Consider the following 20,000-nt stretch of genomic DNA (forward strand, 5'->3'; position numbering starts at 1 on the left):
GTCCCGCGTGGTGACTCTTGGAGGTTGGCGTAAGCCCACCAGATGTGGCACTCCCTGCACTTGTGCCTTATGAAACACCACAAGAGCAGCTACGTCCCTGCGGTGTTCCAAGGAGTCGACGGAGCTGAGAGTTTCCTGCCCGGTTGGAGGATCTGCCGCATCCACCAGTCGCAATGCCCGTCTCTGGATGGCGTTGAGTCTCCCGCTGTGCGAGGCAGCACACGACATCCAAGAGAGGGCAGCGTTCTCCAGGTAAGGCCGTATCTGGGCCTTGTAGAGCAACAGCCTCCCTTTTTTTTCGAGGAAGCTGGCCACCCTTCGCAGGAGACTCTGTGGGGAGCCTTTTGAGCAATGTGTTTGATGTGGCTGTCAAACCGTAGCCCTCGATCCACTTCCTCCCAGAATCTTGACGGATTCCTGGAGTGGGAGGGGACCTCCTGAAAGCAACTTCCCCTCCACTGCTGGCCCGGCAGTGGGGGATCGAGAGACCACCATTGCATGGGTCTTCTCTGGGGCAAAGGTCACCTGCCAGCGGGCACCCCACTCCTGTAGCACCTTCAGCTGCTGATTGACCTCGTCAGCAGCTCGCCCACAGTCTTGTCTGGGGTAGGTGCAGGAGAGAGTGCAGTCATCAGCGTAAGCTGAGACTGCTGGCAGCTGCCGGAGAAGGTCGTCCACATATATGTTCCACAGAACTGGCCCCAGCACTGAGCCCTGTGGCACTGATGCCTCCACCGGCATGGAGTCGGACGCCTGCCCGTTGACGACAACCTGGAGGGTCCTTCCTTGAAGGTAGTCTCCCAGGAGCTGAAGGAGGTCGCATTGAATGCCCTTAGCACGGAGTTTCTCAAGGCGTGCCACACCCTGTCAAAGGCACCTGCTATGTCCAAGGCAGCCACGACAGTGTCCAGGCCGTCGTCAAGGTCGTCCTGCCAGTTCTTGGTGAGGAGCATCAGCAGATCGGAGGTGGACCGGCCAGGTCTGAACCCATACTGCTGGGCCGAGGGGAGGTAGTTGTCCTTGAGGTGGCGACAGACTACGTCTGCCACGACCCTCTCGAGCACTCTCTCTGTCTATCTGTCTGTCTGTCTGTCTGTCTGTCTGTCTGTCTCTCTCTCTCTCTCTCTCTCTCTCTCTCTCTCTCTCTCTCTCTCTCTCTCTCTCTCTCTCTCTCTCTCTCTCTCTCTCTCTCTCTCTCTCTCTCTCTCTCTCTCTCTCTCTCTCTCTCTCTCTCTCTCTCTCTCTCTCTCTCTCTCTCTCTCTCTCTCTCTCTCTCTCTCTCTCTCTCTCTCTCTCTCTCTCTCTCTCTCTCTCTCTCTCTCTCTCTCTCTCTCTCTCTCTCTCTCTCTCTCTCTCTCTGTCTGTCTGTCTGTCTGTCTGTCTGTCTGTCTGTCTCTGTCTCTCTCTCTCTCTCTCTCTCTCTCTCTCTCTCTCTCTCTCTCTCTCTCTCTCTCTCTCTCTCTCTCTCTCTCTCTCTCTCTCTCTCTCTCTCTCTCTCTCTCTCTCTCTCTCTCTCTCTCTCTCTCTCTCTCTCTCTCTCTCTCTCTCTCTCTCTCTCTCTCTCTCTCTCTATCTCTCTCTCTCTCTCTCTCTCTCTCTCTCTCTCTCTCTCTCTCTCTCTCTCTCTCTCTCTCTCTCTCTCTCTCTCTCTCTCTCTCTCTCTCTCTCTCTCTCTCTCTCTCTCTCTCTCTCTCTCTCTCATTTCTCCCTCTCCCTTTTCCTTCTGTCTATTTTTCCCCATTTTTTCCCCTCTTTATTTCCCCCATTCCAGGTTAATTGGGCTCCAGTATTCCAGTTTGTTTGCCGGGAATGGCTTCACGATCGAGTCCTCGGGAATTTGGGAATATCTGGGAATGAGTCGGTCATCTTGTCTTTCTTTTTCTCTTTCCTTTCTTCCTTCCTTTATTCATTCATTCCACTTCTTTTTATTCTTTTTTTTTCCCTTTTCTTCTTCTTTTTCTTCCTTTCCTTATTCCTTCCATCCTTCCTTCATTCCTTCCTTCCTTCCTTCCTTCCTTTCTTCTCTATTCCCGATTTTCTTCCTTCTCTTCTTTTTCTTCTCATTTTTTCCCTCCTTTCTCTTCTTTGTTTTTTTCTTTGTTTCTCTCATTCCTGTGTGTGTGTGTGTGTGTGTGTGTGTGTGTGTGTGTGTGTGTGTGTGTGTGTTTTGCTTTAAATGATGTACTGTGCTTTCCCTCTCCCCTTTCTCTCTCTCTCTCTCTCTCTCTCTCTCTCTCTCTCTCTCTCTCTCTCTCTCTCTCTCTCTCTCTCTCTCTCTCTCTCTCTCTCTCTCTCTCTCTCTCTCTCTGTATTTCTTTTTCTTCATTCTTTTTCTTTTTTTATTTTCTTCTTCTTTTTCTTCCTTTCCTTATTCCTTCCATCCTTCCTTCCTTCCTTCCTTCCTTCCTTCCTTCCTTTCTTCTCTATTCCCGATTTTCTTCCTTCTCTTCTTTTTCTTCTCATTTTTTCCCTCCTTTCTCTTCTTTGTTTTTTTCTTTGTTTCTTTCTCTCATTCCTGTGTGTGTGTGTGTGTGTGTGTGTGTGTGTGTGTGTGTGTGTGTGTGTGTGTGTGTGTTTTGCTTTAAATGATGTACCGTGCTTTCCCTCTCCCCTGTCTCTCTCTCTCTCTCTCTCTCTCTCTCTCTCTCTCTCTCTCTCTCTCTCTCTCTCTCTCTCTCTCTCTCTCTCTGATCGTCTGTATTTTCCTTTTTTTCTAGAACTTTTTCAATTTTCTTTCATTCCTTTTTTCTTTTTACTTCAGACCTTTTCTTTTTTTTCCTCCTTTTGTTGAATGTTTGTTTATTTATCATTTCCTATTGTTGTTGTTTTTTCTCTTGTTTTTTTTCGTTTTCTTTATTTTTCTTTTCCTTTTTTGTTTCGTTCACTTTCATCTCTAATATTTTTTTTCTCTTGTATTCGGTAAAAAAAAAATGATTTAGTCATGTTTATGGTAAATTGAGTTTCTCTCTCTCTCTCTCTCTCTCTCTCTCTCTCTCTCTCTCTCTCTCTCTCTCTCTCTCTCTCTCTCTCTCTCTCTCTCTCTCTCTCTCTCTCTCTCTCTCTCTCTCTCTCTCTCTCTCTCTCTCTCTCTCTCTCTCTCTCTCTCTCTCTCTCTCTCTCTCTCTCTCTCTCTCTCTCTCTCTCTCTCTCTCTCCTATTTTTTCTCTCCAATGACAAGAGCAACACCAAATTCCCATATTCCCACTCTGAGCTCGGCCTGGAATTGTCTCTCGTGCCTGGAAGCGGGGACTGGAATCGGGTCTGGTTGGGCTTGGAGTGGGGCTGGAATCGTGTGGAATAGTCCTGGAATGGGTTGGAAGTATTTTGGATAGTTCTGGAATCTCTGGAATTTAAATGGGGACGGGAATCGTGACTGGGGGTCTAGGAATGGGCCTGGAATTTGTCTGGAATGAGTGTAGGGGTGACTTGACTTGTGTGGATTCTTTGGAAGGGAATGGGTGGCCGGAATCGTGTCTGGAATGGCTGGAATATTGTTGGAATGGCTCTTGAATCGCTTGAAATAGGTCTAGAATGTCTTTGGAAGGTCTGGAATGGTTTTCAATCTTTGGCCTGGAATGATAGACTGGAATCGTTTTTGGAAGAGTTCTGGAATAAGTTGTGAATCTCTGGACTGGAAAGAAGGACTGGAATCGTGTCTGGGAGGGCTGGAATTGGTCTGGAATGGTTCTGGAATTGGGGTGGAATGTGTCAAGAGGTGACATGAATTGTGTGGAATCTTTGGAATGGAATGGCGGCTGGAATTGTATCTGGAAGAACTGGAATAGTGTTGGAATAGGTATGGAAAGGGTTTGTAGAGGTCTGCAATGGTTTCCAATATCCGAACTGGAACGGGATACTGCAATTGGGCTTGGAATCTCTCAACTGGAATCGTGTCTCGGAGTGCAGAAATCGGTCTGGAATGGGTCTGGAATAGGTATGGAATGGGTTTGGAGGTGACGTGAATTGTGTGGAATCCATAGAATCTTTGAACTGGAATGGGGGATTAGAATCGTGTCTGGAAGGGTTAGAAGAGGATTGGAATGGCTCTGAAAACGCCTGGAATTGTCTGGAATAATTCTCTAACGGCCGTAGTATTAATATCCCCCATTCCCGCTCCCTTCCCTTCCCTTTCCCTTGGCTGTGAACCGCAGTTTTAACCCGTCCGCTGCGATTGGCACGGATTTCGCCTTCACCGGTAGCCTGCTAAGATATGCTCCCAAGTCTTTCTGTGCCTCTGTGGTGGGTAGTGGAGTGTTTCCCATGTGGTATTGGTATGCTGGATTTCCCCTCCAAAGATGCATGACCTCACATTTTTCTTCTCTAAATTGGAACAGCCACTTTTTGTTCCATTCCTGTAGCTTGATGTCTTCTTGTAGGAAATCTGCATCCAAGTGGTTAAGCGTCCCCGGGGGTTGGGGTTGATTAAGACTACCTGGAGAGAGATCGGATGGGGTCGAAAAAGTGTTGACTCCGCGGGGTTAGAGGCAGGATTTCTTCAGCTTTCCCTTCCTATATTTCATGAATAGTGTTCTGTTTGTTATTATAGAAGGAAATATATTGAAAAGTATCAGAATATTTTTATAACTGATATTATATTGCAAACTTTGTTGAAGTTCATATATTTTTTTTAGTTTTTAAAGACTCTGGTGTTTCCATTTGATTGTAAACATACAGTTACTCCTGAAAATTCCTTTATAATTTTCCTCCCAAAACGGCAAAAAACGGCAGATTGATTATTATGGTATTTTTATTATTATTATTATTATTATTATTATTATTATTATTATTATTATTATTATTATTATTATTATTATTATTATTATTATTATTATTATTATTATTATTATTATTATTATTATTATTATTATTATTATTATTATTATTATTATTATTATTATTATTATTATTATTATTATTATTATTATTATTATTATTATTATTATTATTATTATTATTATTATTATTATTATTATTATTATTGTTATTATTATTATTATTATTATTATTATTTTTATTATTATTATTTTATTATTATTATTATTATTATTATTATTATTATTATTATTATTATTATTATTATTATTATTATTATTATTATCATCATCATTATTATTACGTATAAAAAAATACTTATCATACCATAAAAAAGGGCATTTCTTGGAGACGACCGAGAATAAAGACAAAAAATGCCATAAATGACACGACCTGGCAACCCTAGTGTGGCTGGCCAGGTGTGTGTGCCCAGTCCAACCTGTCTCATAAATTAACCTATCCGCGTTACTTGTTATTCACCCGTAAATCAAGTACGCTATAGTTTTGTTTTATGATATATAATGTAAATGAATACAATGGTGTGTGAAAAATGCATTATTTATCTCGTTTTCTGTAATCATTGGTTTGAAAGGGCTGCCAACATTATTATGACGTGCAGGCTGGTCTTGTCTGGAACGCGTATCTGTCACGGGGACGGGAAAGGGACGGGGCGGCTTTTACGTACCCCAGACCCGCGTATGGGAATGGGACGGAAAGGGAATGGGGAAGACTAATACTACGGCCGTAACTCTTTGGAATCCCTGGAATTTGTTTGGAATCGTATGGAATCTGGACTAGGATCATGTCTGTAAAGGTTTGGAAAAGGTTTGATATAGACTTAGAATCGGACTACATTTTGCAAGTTTAAAGCCATATTTAGTAAAGAAAGAAAGAAAGAAAAAAAAGAAAGAAATATGATAAGAGGAAGGAAGGAAGAAAGTAAAGGGAAGAAAGAAGAAAATCGGGCTATATTTTGCAAGTTTAAAGCCACATTGAATTAAATCGGACTAATTTATGCATGTTTAAAGCCATATTGAAATAAATCGGGCTACATTATGCAAGTTTAAAGCCATATTGAAGTAAATTGGGCTACATATTACACGTTTAAGCCATGTTGAAGTAAATTGGGCTACATTTTGCAAATATAAGGCCACATTGAAGTAAATCGGACTACATATTTCACGTTTAATGCTATGTTGAAGTAAATCGGACTACATTTTGCAAGCCATATTGAAGTAAATCGGGCTAAATTTTGCAAGCCATATTGAAGTAAATCGGGCTACATTTTGCAAGCCATATTGAAGTAAATCGGGCTACATTTTGCAAGCCATATTGAAGTAAATCGGGCTACATTTTGCAAGCCATATTGAAGTAAATCGGGCTACATTTTGCAAGCCATATTGAAGTAAATCGGGCTACATTTTGCAAGCCATATTGAAGTAAATCGGGCTACATTTTGCAAGTTTAAAGCCATAGTGAAGTAAATCAGGCTACATTTTGCAAGTTTAAAGCCATATTGAAGTAAATCATGCTACATTTTGCAAGTTTAAAGCCATATTGAAGTAAATCATGCTACATTTTGCAAGTTTAAAGCCATATTGAAGTAAATCAGGCTACATTTTGCAAGTTTAAAGCCATATTGAAGTAAATCAGGCTACATTTTGCAAGTTTAAAGCCATATTGAAGTAAATCCGGGTACATTTTGCAAGTTTAAAGCCATATTGAAGTAAATCCGGGTACATTTTGCAAGTTTAAAGCCATATTGAAGTAAATCCGGGTACATTTTGCAAGTTTAAAGCCATATTGAAGTAAATCCGGGTACATTTTGCAAGTTTAAAGCCATATTGATGTAAATCCGGGTACATTTTGCAAGTTTAAAGCCATATTGAAGTAAATCGGGCTACATTTTGCAAGCCATATTAAAGTAAATCGGGCTACATTTTGCAAGTATAAAGCCATATTGATGTAAATCCGGGTACATTTTGCAAGTTTAAAGCCATATTGAAGTAAATCGGGCTACATTTTTGAAGCCATATTGAAGTAAATCGGGCTACATTTTGCAAGCCATATTGAAGTAAATCGGGCTACATTTTGCAAGCCATATTGAAGTAAATCGGGCTACATTTTTGAAGCCATATTGAAACCATATTGAAGTAAATCGGGCTACATTTTGCAAGCCATATTGAAGTAAATCGGGCTACATTTTGCAAGCCATATTGAAGTAAATCGGGCTACATTTTTGAAGCCATATTGAAGTAAATCGGGCTACATTTTGCAAGCCATATTGAAGTAAATCGGGCTACATTTTGCAAGCCATATTGAAGTAAATCGGGCTACATTTTGCAAGTTTAAAGCCATATTGAAGTAAATCCGGGTACATTTTGCAAGTAGGCGTAGGTGGTAGCGTACTGGGCCCACATTCACCGCGTGATGGACGACGCGGGTTCGAATCCTCACGCTACCACTCGGATTTTTCAGTCACCGCCGAGTGGCTTAAAACTACCCACATGCTGTCCTGAAGGACCACCCATCAACCCGGACTCTAGAGGAAGCCGTCCAAGCGAATCAAGAACGAGTTCCGGGGGGCAGCATGAGCCAATGCAAGATGGCGCCACTATAAACACTCGCCTGTGCCAGAACGGGCTGGGCCGACCATCAGGCCCCACCTGGAAGAAGCCTTGGGCCGACCATCAGGCCCCACCGGGAAGATGCCTACCGGCGCAATAGGCAATCAACGTAAAAAAAAAAAAAAAAAAAAATCGGGCTACGTTATGCAGGCCATATTGAAGTAAATCGGGCTACATTTTGCAAGCCATATTGAAGTAAATCGGGCTACATTTTGCAAGCCATATTGAAGTAAATCGGGCTACATTTTGCAAGTTTAAAGCCATATTGAAGTAAATCGGGCTACATTTTGCAAGTTTAAAGCCATATTGAAGTAAATCGGGCTACATTTTGCAAGTTTAAAGCCATATTGAAGTAAATCGGGCTACATTTTGCAAGTTTAAAGCCATATTGAAGTAAATCGGGCTACATTTTGCAAGTTTAAAGCCATATTGAAGTAAATCGGGCTACATTTTGCAAGTTTAAAGCCATATTGAAGTAAATCGGGCTACATTTTGCAAGTTTAAAGCCATATTGAAGTAAATCGGGCTACATTTTGCAAGTTTAAAGCCATATTGAAGTAAATCGGGCTACATTTTGCAAGCCATATTGAAGTAAATCGGGCTACATTTTGCAAGTTTAAAGCCATATTGAAGTAAATCGGGCTACATTTTGCAAGCCATATTGAAGTAAATCGGGCTACATTTTGCAAGCCATATTGAAGTAAATCGGGCAACATTTTGCAAGTCCTAAGCTAAGTCACATATCACCGCAGCCACTATAAAAAAAATTCGCCTGCGCCACTGACGGGCTGGGTCGTTCAAGAGGCCCCTCAAGAGAGCCTGCCGGCGCTACAGGCACCACCTAAAAAATCACAGCCTACATTTTGCAAGTTTTAAGCCTTAATTTGCAAGTTTGTCATATATTCAAAGTTTAAGCCATATGGTGACCCTTTAGGTCATGTTTAGAAAGTTTTATTTTTATTTATTTTATTTATTTATTTTTACAGCAAAGGAGACAGTTCAAGGGCGTAAAAAAAAAAAAAAATAGAAAACAAGCCCGCTACTTACTGCTCCTGAATAGAGTACAGAGGAGTGGCCAAAAAGAGAGGTCAATTTCGGGAGTAGAGTTGTCCCACTCCAAATTCTTTGAACTGCAAACCAACTCAAGAACTAGAAATAACGGTTTACCCATTCAGTCGAGTCGATGTAACACAGACATTGGAAGGAGTTTCTTTTCAAACCGAGTCATCCACCACTGGAACAATCTTCCCTCAGAAGTAGTAAATGCGAATACCATCAACTCCTTCAAATATAGAATCGACCGTCAATTCGCTGCGTCGGGAGTAAACTGAATAACGAGGGGCTTCCATCTGCTCCTCAATATCGAGGTGCTTTCATCTGCTCATGAAGCCCCAAGTGGCTGTCGAGCAGATTAAATCACCCAAGCTGGCGACCTCGTAATGAGCCAATAGGCTTTCTGTTGCCTGCATTTCCATGTTTCCATATTAGACTCGCTTTGACTATAATTTAAGCTTGAAACAGAACATAGCAACCTTTTTTCGGCATTTTTCTTCTGGGTTCGGGATGGTTCGTCTCCTTGGGCGGTTTTTGGTCATGTTTTCAAGGGTTGGGCGGCATTGGGCGGGGAGGAGAGGCCGCGGGTTCGTGTGCTAAGGGTGAGCAGGCCGCCGCTAGCCAGTTGGTGTGTGGCTGTGACTCAGAGCGGACCTGTGGCTCACGGCTCTCCACTACCGGTACCTCCTCTTCCTCCTCCTCCTCCTCCTCTGCCTCCGCCTCCTCTTCTTCCTGCTGTTGTTGTTGTTGTTCTTCCTCGTCCTCCTTCTCTTCCTCTTCCTCCTTTTTTGGGTAGTGTAATTCTTTTTTTGTTTTGTTTATCTACTTTTCTTGTTTTCATTTCTTTTTTCCTTTTTCTTGTTTTTTGTTGTTCTTGTTATTCTTTTTTTCGTTTGTTTTCTTCATTTTCTTTGTTTCTTCTTTTTCTTTATTTTTCTCCTGTATAGTTTTCATCTCATTTCTTCTTCCTCATCCTCTTCTTTTTCTTCTTCTCCTTGTTGTAGTTCTTTTTCTTCTTCTTTCTCTTCTTCTTTTTCTTCTTTTCCTTGTTCTAGTTCCTTTTCTTCTTTTTCTTTTCTTTTGCTTCTTCTTCTTCATCTTCTTCTTCTTTTTCTTCTTTCTCTTCTTCTCCTTGTTCTAATTCTTTTTCTTCTTCTTTTTCTTTTCTTTTTCTTCTTCTTCTTTTTTCTTCTTTTTCTTATTTTTCTTCTTCCTCCTTGTTCTCTTCATTCTCTTTTTTCTTCCTCCACTTCTTCCTCGTCTTCCTCCTCCTCCTCCTCCTCCTCCTCCTCTTCCTTGGTGCACGTGTGAAAAGTTATAATAAGGAAGAGACAAAAAAAAAGGAAGAAGGAAGGAAAGAAAGAAAGAAAGAAAAGAAGAAAAGAAAGAAAATAAAGATAACAGATTTTCTTTTTTACATTTTTCTTCTTCATTAGATTTATTATTATTATTATTATTATTATTATTATTATTATTATTATTATTATTATTATTATTATTATTATTATTATTATTATTATTATTATTATTATTATTATTATTATTATTATTTTCTTGTCTCCAGGAAAGTAAGGAAGAAAGGAAGGAAGGAAAGAAAGGAGGAAAAAAAGGAGGAAGGGAGGAAAAAAAATATTGGAGGAAAAAGTAAAACAACAACAACAACATCAACAGTATTTCGAGACAAGATTCTTCCTCCTCCTCCTCTCCCTCCTCCTCCTCCTCTTCCCCTTCCTCCTCCTCCTCTTCCTCCTCCTCCTCCTTCTCCTCTTCGGCCTCAGGTAATGTGACACGTTGATTACAGGTACTCTCTCTCTCTCTCTCTCTCTCTCTCTCTCTCTCTCTCTCTCTCTCTCTCTCTCTCTCTCTCTCTCTCTCTCTCTCTCTCTCTCTCTCTCTCTCTCTCTCTCTCTCTCTCTCTCTCTCTCTCTCTCTTATTTGTTTTTTCTTATTTTATTCCCGTGTACAAAATCAGAGAGAGAGAGATCAGTTTTCCCTCTCTTCTATTACCATCAAAGGAAAAAACCTGCAAAAAAAAAATGATATATATAATTAAGGGTTAGACGCGATGTAATGTTGATTAGTAACTCATTAAAAATAATTGGAAGTAATCGAGAGGTGTAATTGATCCGCTAGGTAATGATAATAATAATAATAATAATAATAATAATAATAATAATAATAATAATAATAATAATAATAATAATAATAATAATGATGATAAGTAACTCTCTCTCTCTCTCTCTCTCTCTCTCTCTCTCTCTCTCTCTCTCTCTCTCTCTCTCTCTCTCTCTCTCTCTCTCTCTCTCTCTCTCTCTCTCTCTCTCTCTCTCTCTCTCTCTCTCTCTCTCTCTCTCTCTCTCTCTCTCTCTCTCTCTCTCTCTCTCTCTCTCTCTCTTTCTATATTGGAGGAAGAGGAGAAGGAGGAGGAGGAGGAGGAGGAAGATGTACCAGGTGTCCTATTCGTATCCTACTCTCCTTCCTCCTCCTCCTCCTCCTCCTCCCCTCCTCCTCCTCCTCCTCCTCCTCCTCCTCCTCTTCCTCCTCCTCTCCACTTTCTCCTCCTCCTCCTCCTCCTCCTCCTCCTCCATATTTTAGACCAATATGAACAGATGGTGGCAATTGCAGTAGTAGTAGTAGTAGTAGTAGTAATAGTAGTAGTAGTAGTAGTAGTAGTAGTAGTATGAATTTGATATTGGTTTTACTACTACTACTACTATTACTACCACCACCACCACCACCACCATTATCATCAAGCTTGTTATCATTCCCATCTTTATCATCTCCCTTTTTTATCTCCCTCCGCCTCGAGATCAAAAGCAGTTTCTCTGTTTGGCAATGCGGGTGTGCGAACCTTTTTGATAAGCTTGGAATACACTTCTCTTCTCTCTCTCTCTCTCTCTCTCTCTCTCTCTCTCTCTCTCTCTCTCTCTCTCTCTCTCTCTCTCTCTCTCTCTCTCTCTCTCTCTCTCTCTCTCTCTCTCTCTCTCTCTCTCTCTCTCTCTCTCTCTCTCTCTCTCTCTCTCTCTCTCTCTCTCTCTCTCTCTCTATCTATCTATCTATCTATCTATCTATGTATCTATCTCTCTTACTCTCTCTCTCTGTCTCTCTTTCTCTGTTCCTTTCCTTTCCTCTCCCTTCCTTCCTTCCTTTCTTCCATTCGCTTCGTTCTCTGTTCTTTCTTTTACATTTTCCATTCTTTCCTTTCATTCACTTTCTCCTCCTTTCCCTTTCTTTCCATTTCCTTTTTTTTCCCTACCTTCCTTTCTTTCCCTTCCTCTTCTTTCCCTTTTTTATTCCGTATTTTTTTCTCCTCCTCATCTACTTTTTCCTTCCCCTCTTTCCTTTTCTTTTTCCTCCTCATTTACTTCTTTTTTTTCCCCTTCTCGTTTTCCTTCTCCTCATTTCACTCTTCCATCTCCATATTTTCCTTCTCCTCCTCCTCCTCCTCCTCCTCCTCCTCCTCCTCCTCCTCCTCGTCTTCGAAAGCTAATTATATACTCGTTACCTTTCTTTCTCTGTGTTCCATTAATTCCTTCATTTTTCCTCTTTTATCCTTCTCTACCTTTTCCTTTCCCTTCCTTTTCATCTCCTCTTTAGAGAATCTCCTTCCCTCCTTTTCTTCCACATCTTTTCTTTCCTTCCCTCTTTCTCTCTCCTTTTCTTCCATTTCTTTTCTCCTCCTCATCATCCTCTAAGAAAGCTAATCCTATGCCTGACTTCACCGCAAGAGACCTCAGGATCGCAGGACAAGAGGCCCCAAGTGATGCTCTTTTGTCGAACTCTTTTGCGGGACACGAACTGGAAGATGCCGTGCAGTTCTGGTCCCCTAGAAACTACCTAAGGAATGCTGCTTTACTAGGGAGAGAGAGAGAAAGTATATAGACGTGACACTGAAACGAATAGAAAAAGAAAGACTCAGCGATTTCCTTATGTCCTTATTCTTATACGTTTCAAGGCTCATACACCTACATTGGATGAGACTTTGGTAGAGGTTGTTGTGTTAGTATTGCCGTGGGTAGTATTATGAGCCTAGTGATAGTTTGACAAGGCTTTGGTGAAGGTTGTTGTGTTAGTATTGCCGTGGGTAGTATTATGAGCCTAGTGATAGTTTGACAAGGCTTTGGTGAAGGTTGTTGTGTTAGTATTGCCGTGGGTAGTGTTATGAGCCTGGTGATGGTTTGACAAGGCTTTGGTGAAGGTTGTTGTGTTAGTATTGCCGTGGGTAGTATTATGAGCCTAGTGATAGTTTGACAAGGCTTTGGTGAAGGTTGTTGTGTTAGTATTGCCGTGGGTAGTGTTATGAGCCTTGTGATGGTTTGACAAGGCTTTGGTGGAGGTTGTTGTGTTAGTATTGCCGTGGGTAGTGTTATGAGCCTAGTGATGGTTTGACAAGGCTTTGGTGAAGGTTGTTGTGTTAGTATTGCCGTGGGTAGTGTTATGAGCCTGGTGATAGTTTGACAAGGCTTTGGTGAAGGTTGTTGTGTTAGTATCGCCGTGGGTAGTGTTATGAGCCTAGTGATAGTTTGACAAGGCTTTGGTGAAGGTTGTGGTGTTAGTATTGCCATGGGTAGTGTTATGAGCCTGGTGATGGTTTGACAAGGCTTTGGTGAAGGTTGTTGTGTTAGTATTGCCGTGGGTAGTATTATGAGCCTGGTGATGGTTTGACAAGGCTTTGGTAGAGATTGTTGTGTTAGTATTGCCGTGGGTAGTGTTATGAGCCTGGTGATGGTTTGACAAGGCTTTGGTAGAGGTTGTTGTGTTAGTATTGCCGTGGGTAGTATTATGAGTCTAGTGATGGTTTGACAAGGCTTTGGTAGAGGTTGTGTTAGTATTGCCGTGGGTAGTGTTATGAGTCTAGTGATGGTTTGACAAGGCTTTGGTAGAGATTGTTGTGTTAGTATTGCCGTGGGTAGTGTTATGAGTCTAGTGATGGTTTGACAAGGCTTTGGTAGAGGTTGTGTTAGCATTGCCGTGGGTAGTGTTATGAGCCTAGTGATGGTTTGACAAGGCTTTGGTAGAGGTTGTGTTAGCATTGCCGTGGGTAGTGTTATGAGCCTGGTGATGGTTTGACAATGCTTTGGTAGAGGTTGTTGTGTTAGTATTGCCGTGGGTAGTGTTATGAGCCTTGTGATGGTTTGACAAGGCTTTGGTAGAGGTTGTTGTGTTAGTATTGCCGTGGGTAGTGTTATGAGCCTAGTGATGGTTTGACAAGGTTTTGGTAGAGGTTGTTGTGTTAGTATTGCCGTGGGTAGTGTTATGAGCCTTGTGATGGTTTGACAAGGCTTTGGTAGAGGTTGTGGTGTTAGTATTGCCATGGGTAGTGTTATGCGCCAGGTGATTGTTTGACAAGGCTTTGGTAGAGGTTGTTGTGTTAGTATTGCCATGGGTAGTGTTATGAGCCTGGTGATGGTTTGACAAGGCTTTGGTAGAGGTTGTTGTGTTAGTATTGCCGTGGGTAGTGTTATGAGCCTGGTGATGGTTTGACAAGGCTTTGATAGAGGTTGTTGTGTTAGTATTGCCGTGGGTAGTGTTATGAGCCTGGTGATGGTTTGACAAGGCTTTGATAGAGGTTGTTGTGTTAGTATTGCCGTGGGTAGTGTTATGAGCCTGGTGATGGTTTGACAAGGCTTTGGTAGAGGTTGTTGTGTTAGTATTGCCGTGGGTAGTGTTATGAGCCTGGTGATGGTTTGACAAGGCTTTGGTGAAGGTTGTTGTGTTAGTATTGCCGTGGGTAGTGTTATGAGCCTGGTGATGGTTTGACAAGGCTTTGGTAGAGGTTGTTGTGTTAGTATTGCCGTGGGTAGTGTTATGAGCCTAGTGATGGTTTGACAAGGCTTTGATAGAGGTTGTTGTGTTAGTATTGCCGTGGGTAGTGTTATGAGCCTGGTGATGGTTTGACAAGGCTTTGGTAGAGGTTGTTGTGTTAGTATTGCCGTGGGTAGTGTTATGAGCCTGGTGATGGTTTGACAAGGCTTTGGTGAAGGTTGTTGTGTTAGTATTGCCGTGGGTAGTGTTATGAGCCTGGTGATGGTTTGACAAGGCTTTGGTAGAGGTTGTTGTGTTAGTATTGCCGTGGGTAGTGTTATGAGCCTAGTGATGGTTTGACAAGGCTTTGGTGAAGGTTGTTGTGTTAGTATTGCCGTGGGTAGTGTTATGAGCCTGGTGATGGTTTGACAAGGCTTTGGTGAAGGTTGTTGTGTTAGTATTGCCGTGGGTAGTGTTATGAGCCTTGTGATGGTTTGGCAAGGCTTTAGTTGAGGTTGTGTTAGTATTGCCATGGGTAGTATTATGAGCCTAGTGATGGTTTGACAAGGCTTTGGTAGAGGTTGTTGTGTTAGTATTGCCGTGGGTAGTGTTATGAGCCTAGTGATGGTTTGACAAAGCTTTGGTAGAGGTTGTTGTGTTAGTATTGCCGTGGGTAGTGTTATGAGCCTAGTGATGGTTTGACAAGGCTTTGGTAGAGGTTGTTGTGTTAGTATTGCCGTGGGTAGTGTTATGAGCCTAGTGATGGTTTGACAAGGCTTCTGTACCGTGAATGTGAAAAGAAGTCATGAGAACCGACGAAGCTCCTCCTCCTCCTAGTAAAGAAAAAGGTGCCCATTATCAGAGAGCGAATTTCGTAAGACTCCGATCAATTCTAAATAATTCTGACTGGACTGAAATCTCGGCGGAAATAGATATTGATAAATCTTGGGGGGCCTTCACCACAATATTGAACAATGCCATAAGCATATGCGTACCCTATCGTAACAGACGTTCAGCTTTTAAAAAGAAACCCAAATGGTGGAATAACGAAATTCAAAATAGTCTATCTCTTAAAAAACGCGTATACAGTAGATACATATCAACTCAGAGTGAGGCTGACAAACTAGAGTTGAACAGAATTCGCCGCGAAACCAAGAAATTAATAAAACGAAGCAAGAAAAATTAGATTTTTTTATTGTTTTCTTTTTTTTGTGTGCCCTTGAGCTGCCTCCTTTGTTGTGAAAAAAAAAAATTCTTGAAGAATATATAGCGGAAACGAGTAAATCTAATCATAAAGAATTTTTTAGCTATGTAAATAATAAAAAGTCACTCACTTGTGGTATCGGACCGCTTGCTAATGAAAATGGTAACCACACGAACGATGAAAATGAAATGGCTACAATCCTAAATAACTTTTTCGCATCCGTATTTACCGACGAAGATTGTTTATCACCTCAACCGCCGGAGGTTAGAAGGACCGAAAAGATGTTAAGTGGTGTGCTCATCGTAGAAAGTGACATTTTACGCACAATTGAAAAGATTAAAGTAAGCAAAGCTCCTGGTCCAGACAAAATTACCCCTAGGGTCTTAAAAGAAATCAAACATCAAATTTGTAAGCCGCTCTCCATCATATTCAATAAATCTTTAACAGCTGGAAAAGTTCCGTCGGATTGGAAACTTGCAAATGTCACACCAATTTTCAAAAAGGGGGACAAGTCTCATCCAGGAAACTATCGACCAATTAGCCTGACATCGATTGTTTGTAAGTTAATGGAGACTATCATTCGCGACAATATGGTGAAAATCTTCGAAGAAAATAATATGATAAATAATTCGCAACATGGCTTCCGTAGTAAACGTTCGTGTTTAACTAACTTACTTGATTTTTTTCATTATATTTTTGAGGTGTTCGATGAAAGCAGATCAGTAGATATCATATATCTGGATTTTCAAAAGGCATTTGATAAGGTCCCCCACCAACGATTGCTCAGCAAACTATTGACGCACGGTATCTCAGGTAACATTCACAATTGGCTTGTGGACTGGCTCTCTGAGCGGAAACAGAGAGTAGTTCTAAACGGTGTTTCATCTAACTGGCTCGACGTCAGAAGCGGCGTACCTCAAGGATCAGTGCTTGGTCCCATGCTCTTCTTAATTCATGTTAATGATATCGATGATGGGCTCACTTGCAAAGAATCAAAATTTGCTGATGACACAAAAATCGCTAGTAAAGTAACTGCGACACTCGACGAAGAAGCTTTGCAATCAGATCTAGATCGACTTGCACGTTGGGCCAATCGACTAAGATATTACTCATTGTCGTAATAACGTTAAGTTCTTTCGAATAGTGGTGTCCTTTTCCGTTTTTATCGCCGGTTAGTGGTAGCAGTAATGGTAGTTCTTTCCTCTTTCCTACATAATTTCCATGCAGTTTTTCCATGCTGCATGGTTCTTTTTCCTTTCCTGCCAGCTTTGGCTGGAGGGATGGGGGGTTGGGGAGGAGCCTTCGCCTTTGCTGTCCTTCATCTTCCACCTTTGATTAGATAGTTAGTGTAGCTTGTCACAAACAGCCTCGTTAGGACCAGCAGGTCTGCTGTTGTTTGTTCTTTCTTTGTGCTGCTTTGTGTTCCTCCTCTTCCTCCTCCTTTTCTCTTTCCTCTCCGTTTACTTCCCTCTTACCTATCTCGCCCTCACTTTATACCTCCCTGAATCCTCTCCCTCCCCCTCCTCCTCCTCCTCCTCCTCCTCCACCCTCTCCTCCTCCATTATATATTCCGACTGGATTGTAAAGAGTTTCATTGTTTTTTTTTATTCGATTGCTACCGAGCGCGCGCGCGCGCGTGTGTGTGTGTGTGTGTGTGTGTGTGTGTGTGTGTGTGTGTGTGTGTGTGTGTGTGTGTGTGTGTGTGTGTGTGTGTGTGTGTGTGTGTGTGTGTGTGTGGGTGTGTGTGTGTGTGTGTGCGGGGGGTTAGGGGGGGTTGCGGGAGTGTGTGTCACCGCGTTCTAAGCTCAGGGAATCTATGTTAATGAAGGAATTAACTTGGGAAAAATGGAGATTTTTTTCTCTCTCTCTCTCTCTCTCTCTCTCTCTCTCTCTCTCTCTCTCTCTCTCTCTCTCTCTCTCTCTCTCTCTCTCTCTCTCTCTCTCTCTCTCTCTCTCTCTCTCTCTCTCTCTCTCTCTCTCTCTCTCTCTCTCTCTCTCTCGGAATATTAACATGCATATAATATTTTTGTAGCGAAGATAAAATGTGTTTAATAATTGTATTAATAAAAATAAATAAAAAATGGAAGTGATTAAAGTTATAAATAAGAATAAAGTGAATAGGGGAAAATTAACGAGAGAGAGAGAGAGAGAAGAAGAAAGAGAAGAAAAAAAAAAGAAGAAAGAAAGAAAGAATGATTACAAAAAAGAAAATAACAAAAACGAGAGAGAGAAAGAAATAAAGAAGGAAAGAAATAAAGAAGGAGAGCGAAAGTGAGAGTAAAGAAAGAAAGGAAGAGATAAGAAAATGAAAAAAGAAAGAATGAGAAAGAAAGATAGAAAGAAGGAAAGAAAGAAAGAGGGAGAGAGAAAGTGAGAGAAAAGAAAGAAAGGAAGAAATAAGAAAATGAAGAAAGAAAGAATGAGAAAAAAAGATAGAAAAAAGGAAAGAAAGAAAGAGGGAGAGACAAAGTGAAAGAAAATAGAGAAAGGAAGAGACAAGAAAAGAAAGAAAGGAAGAAAGAAAGGAAAAGAAAGATGACTAGAGGATAAAACAAAATCGAGAGAACGAAAGAAAAAAAAAAGAAAGAAAAAAATTTACCGTCAAATCAATCAACTCCGTAATAGACATAAAAAACCAGCCATATTATTTTTTTCCTCTTTTTTTCCTTTTTTTCCTTTATTCTGTTCAGGGAAAATAATGAGGAAAAAATAGCAATACCAAAAAAAGAACTTGGTCAATGGTCCCCTTTTGAATTGGCGGAGTGTGTGTGTGTGTGTGTGTGTGTGTGTGTGTGTGTGTGTGTGTGTGTGTGTGTGTGTGTGTGTGTGTGTGTGTGTGTGTGTGTGTTATGTTTTGCTAATTCTTTCTTCCATCTTTCTTTCTTTTTTCTTTAATTCTTGCTTTCTTTTGCTTAAATTTTATCTCCATTTTTACATATTTATGAGAGAAAATATTATTTGCATGTTTGTTCTCTCTCTCTCTCTCTCTCTCTCTCTCTCTCTCTCTCTCTCTCTCTCTCTCTCTCTCTCTCTCTCTCTCTCTCTCTCTCTCTCTCTCTCTCTCTCTCTCTCTCTCTCTCTCTCTCTCTTTAATTTGCTTTCATTTTCTTTTCATTTCTTCTCTTTGTCTGTGTTTTTTTTTTCCTCCCAAAAGTTTCGTCTCAGATTATTCGGAAGTAATTTTTCCCGTTTTACAAAGTTTGGGAGAGAGATAACTTGAGGCACATAATCCTCCCTTTCTCTCTCTCTCTCTCTCTCTCTCTCTCTCTCTCTCTCTCTCTCTCTCTCTCTCTCTCTCTCTCTCTCTCTCTCTCTCTCTCTCTCTCTCTCTATCTTCTAATTTTCATTCTTTTATCACTTTATTTCTCTTTCTTTTCTGTTATGGAGTTAATAGAGAAGGAGGAGGAGGACGAGGAGGAGGGTAAAGAAAATAAATAATGATAATAATAATGAAAATAAAAATAATATGATAAGCAGTATTTTTTAGACCCGGAAAAAAAGAATAAAAATGTGAGGAGAAAAGTAACACACACACACACACACACACACACACACACACACACACACACACACACACACACACGTACACAGACACACACACATAATTTCCAAGCCATTTTGTGACTGTAAACTTCATTATAAAACCTTTCGAAAAAATTTGATCACAAGTCTACGGAAAACTCCAACCATATTTCATTACCATATGACTTTATCTTCCCTTCTCTTCTCTCTTTCTTCTTCTTCCTCTCTTCTGTATCTCTTTTCTCTTCCTCTCTCTTTCTTCTTCTTTTTTGTCTCTTTCTCTTCTCCCCTCTTCCTTCCTTTACCTTTCCCTTCTTCTTCCTTTTCCGTCCATCTCTTTCTTCCTCTTCCTTCTTATTTTCTCTCATTTCCCTCTTTCTCCCGTCTTTATTTTCCTCTATTCTGTCCCTTCTTCCTCTAATTTTATCCTTTCTCTTCTTCTTTTATTCCTCTCCTTTCTCTTTTTCTTCCTTCTTCGCTTCTCTTTCTCTCTCTCCTTCATCTTTTTTCTTCTCCTTGTCATTCTATGCCCTTCCATTCCTTCTCTCTCTCTCTCTCTCTCTCTCTCTCTCTCTCTCTCTCTCTCTCTCTCTCTCTCTCTCTCTCTCTCTCTCTCTCTCTCTCTCTCTCTCTCTCTCTCTCTCTCTCTCTCTCTCTCTCTCTCTCTCTCTCTCTCTCTCTCTCTCTCTCTCTCTCTCTCTCTCTCTCTCTCTCTCTCTCTCTCTCTCTCTCTCTCTCTCTTTTCCTTTCGTTCCTTCCAACTCCTGTTTCTCTTTCCTCCTCTCCCTCCATCTCTCTTCCATTCCTCCTTTTCTCTCCCTTATCTGCTGCCCTTTCTTTGTGTTCCTGTTTTTGTCTTTCTCTTTTTCTCTCTCCCTCCATCTCCCTTCCTTTCCTCCTTCCCCTCTGCATATTCCTTCTTTCCCTTCCTCTTCTAATTTTCCTTCCCTCCCTCTCTTTCTCCCCTTTTTCCCTCTTTATTCCTTTCTCTTCATTCTCCTTCCTTTTCCTTCCTTTCTTTCCCTCTTTCCTTCCTG

The 20,000-nt window shown here is 41.2% G+C and overlaps 1 protein-coding gene across 3 annotated transcripts in view; it reads left to right on the plus strand.

Annotated features, from left to right (window-relative positions):
• The window catches only part of LOC126993211 (obscurin-like), a 69,875-nt gene that overhangs the window by 21,647 nt on the left and 28,228 nt on the right, over positions 1–20,000 (plus strand). The window contains exons 1-2 of one of the 3 annotated variants that reach the window (XM_050852094.1): positions 8,914–9,172; positions 10,057–10,270. The exons of 1 other annotated variant lie outside the window; for it this stretch is intronic. The gene's annotated coding sequence lies outside the window, so the exon portion shown is untranslated. Of the gene's footprint in view, positions 1–8,913; positions 9,173–10,056; positions 10,271–20,000 lie in introns of those variants that run through there. One more of the 3 variants, XM_050852090.1, reaches the window with a different exon arrangement.

Source organism: Eriocheir sinensis, chromosome 7, assembly GCF_024679095.1.
Source record: "Eriocheir sinensis breed Jianghai 21 chromosome 7, ASM2467909v1, whole genome shotgun sequence".
In the NCBI taxonomy this organism is placed as follows: domain Eukaryota; kingdom Metazoa; phylum Arthropoda; class Malacostraca; order Decapoda; family Varunidae; genus Eriocheir; species Eriocheir sinensis.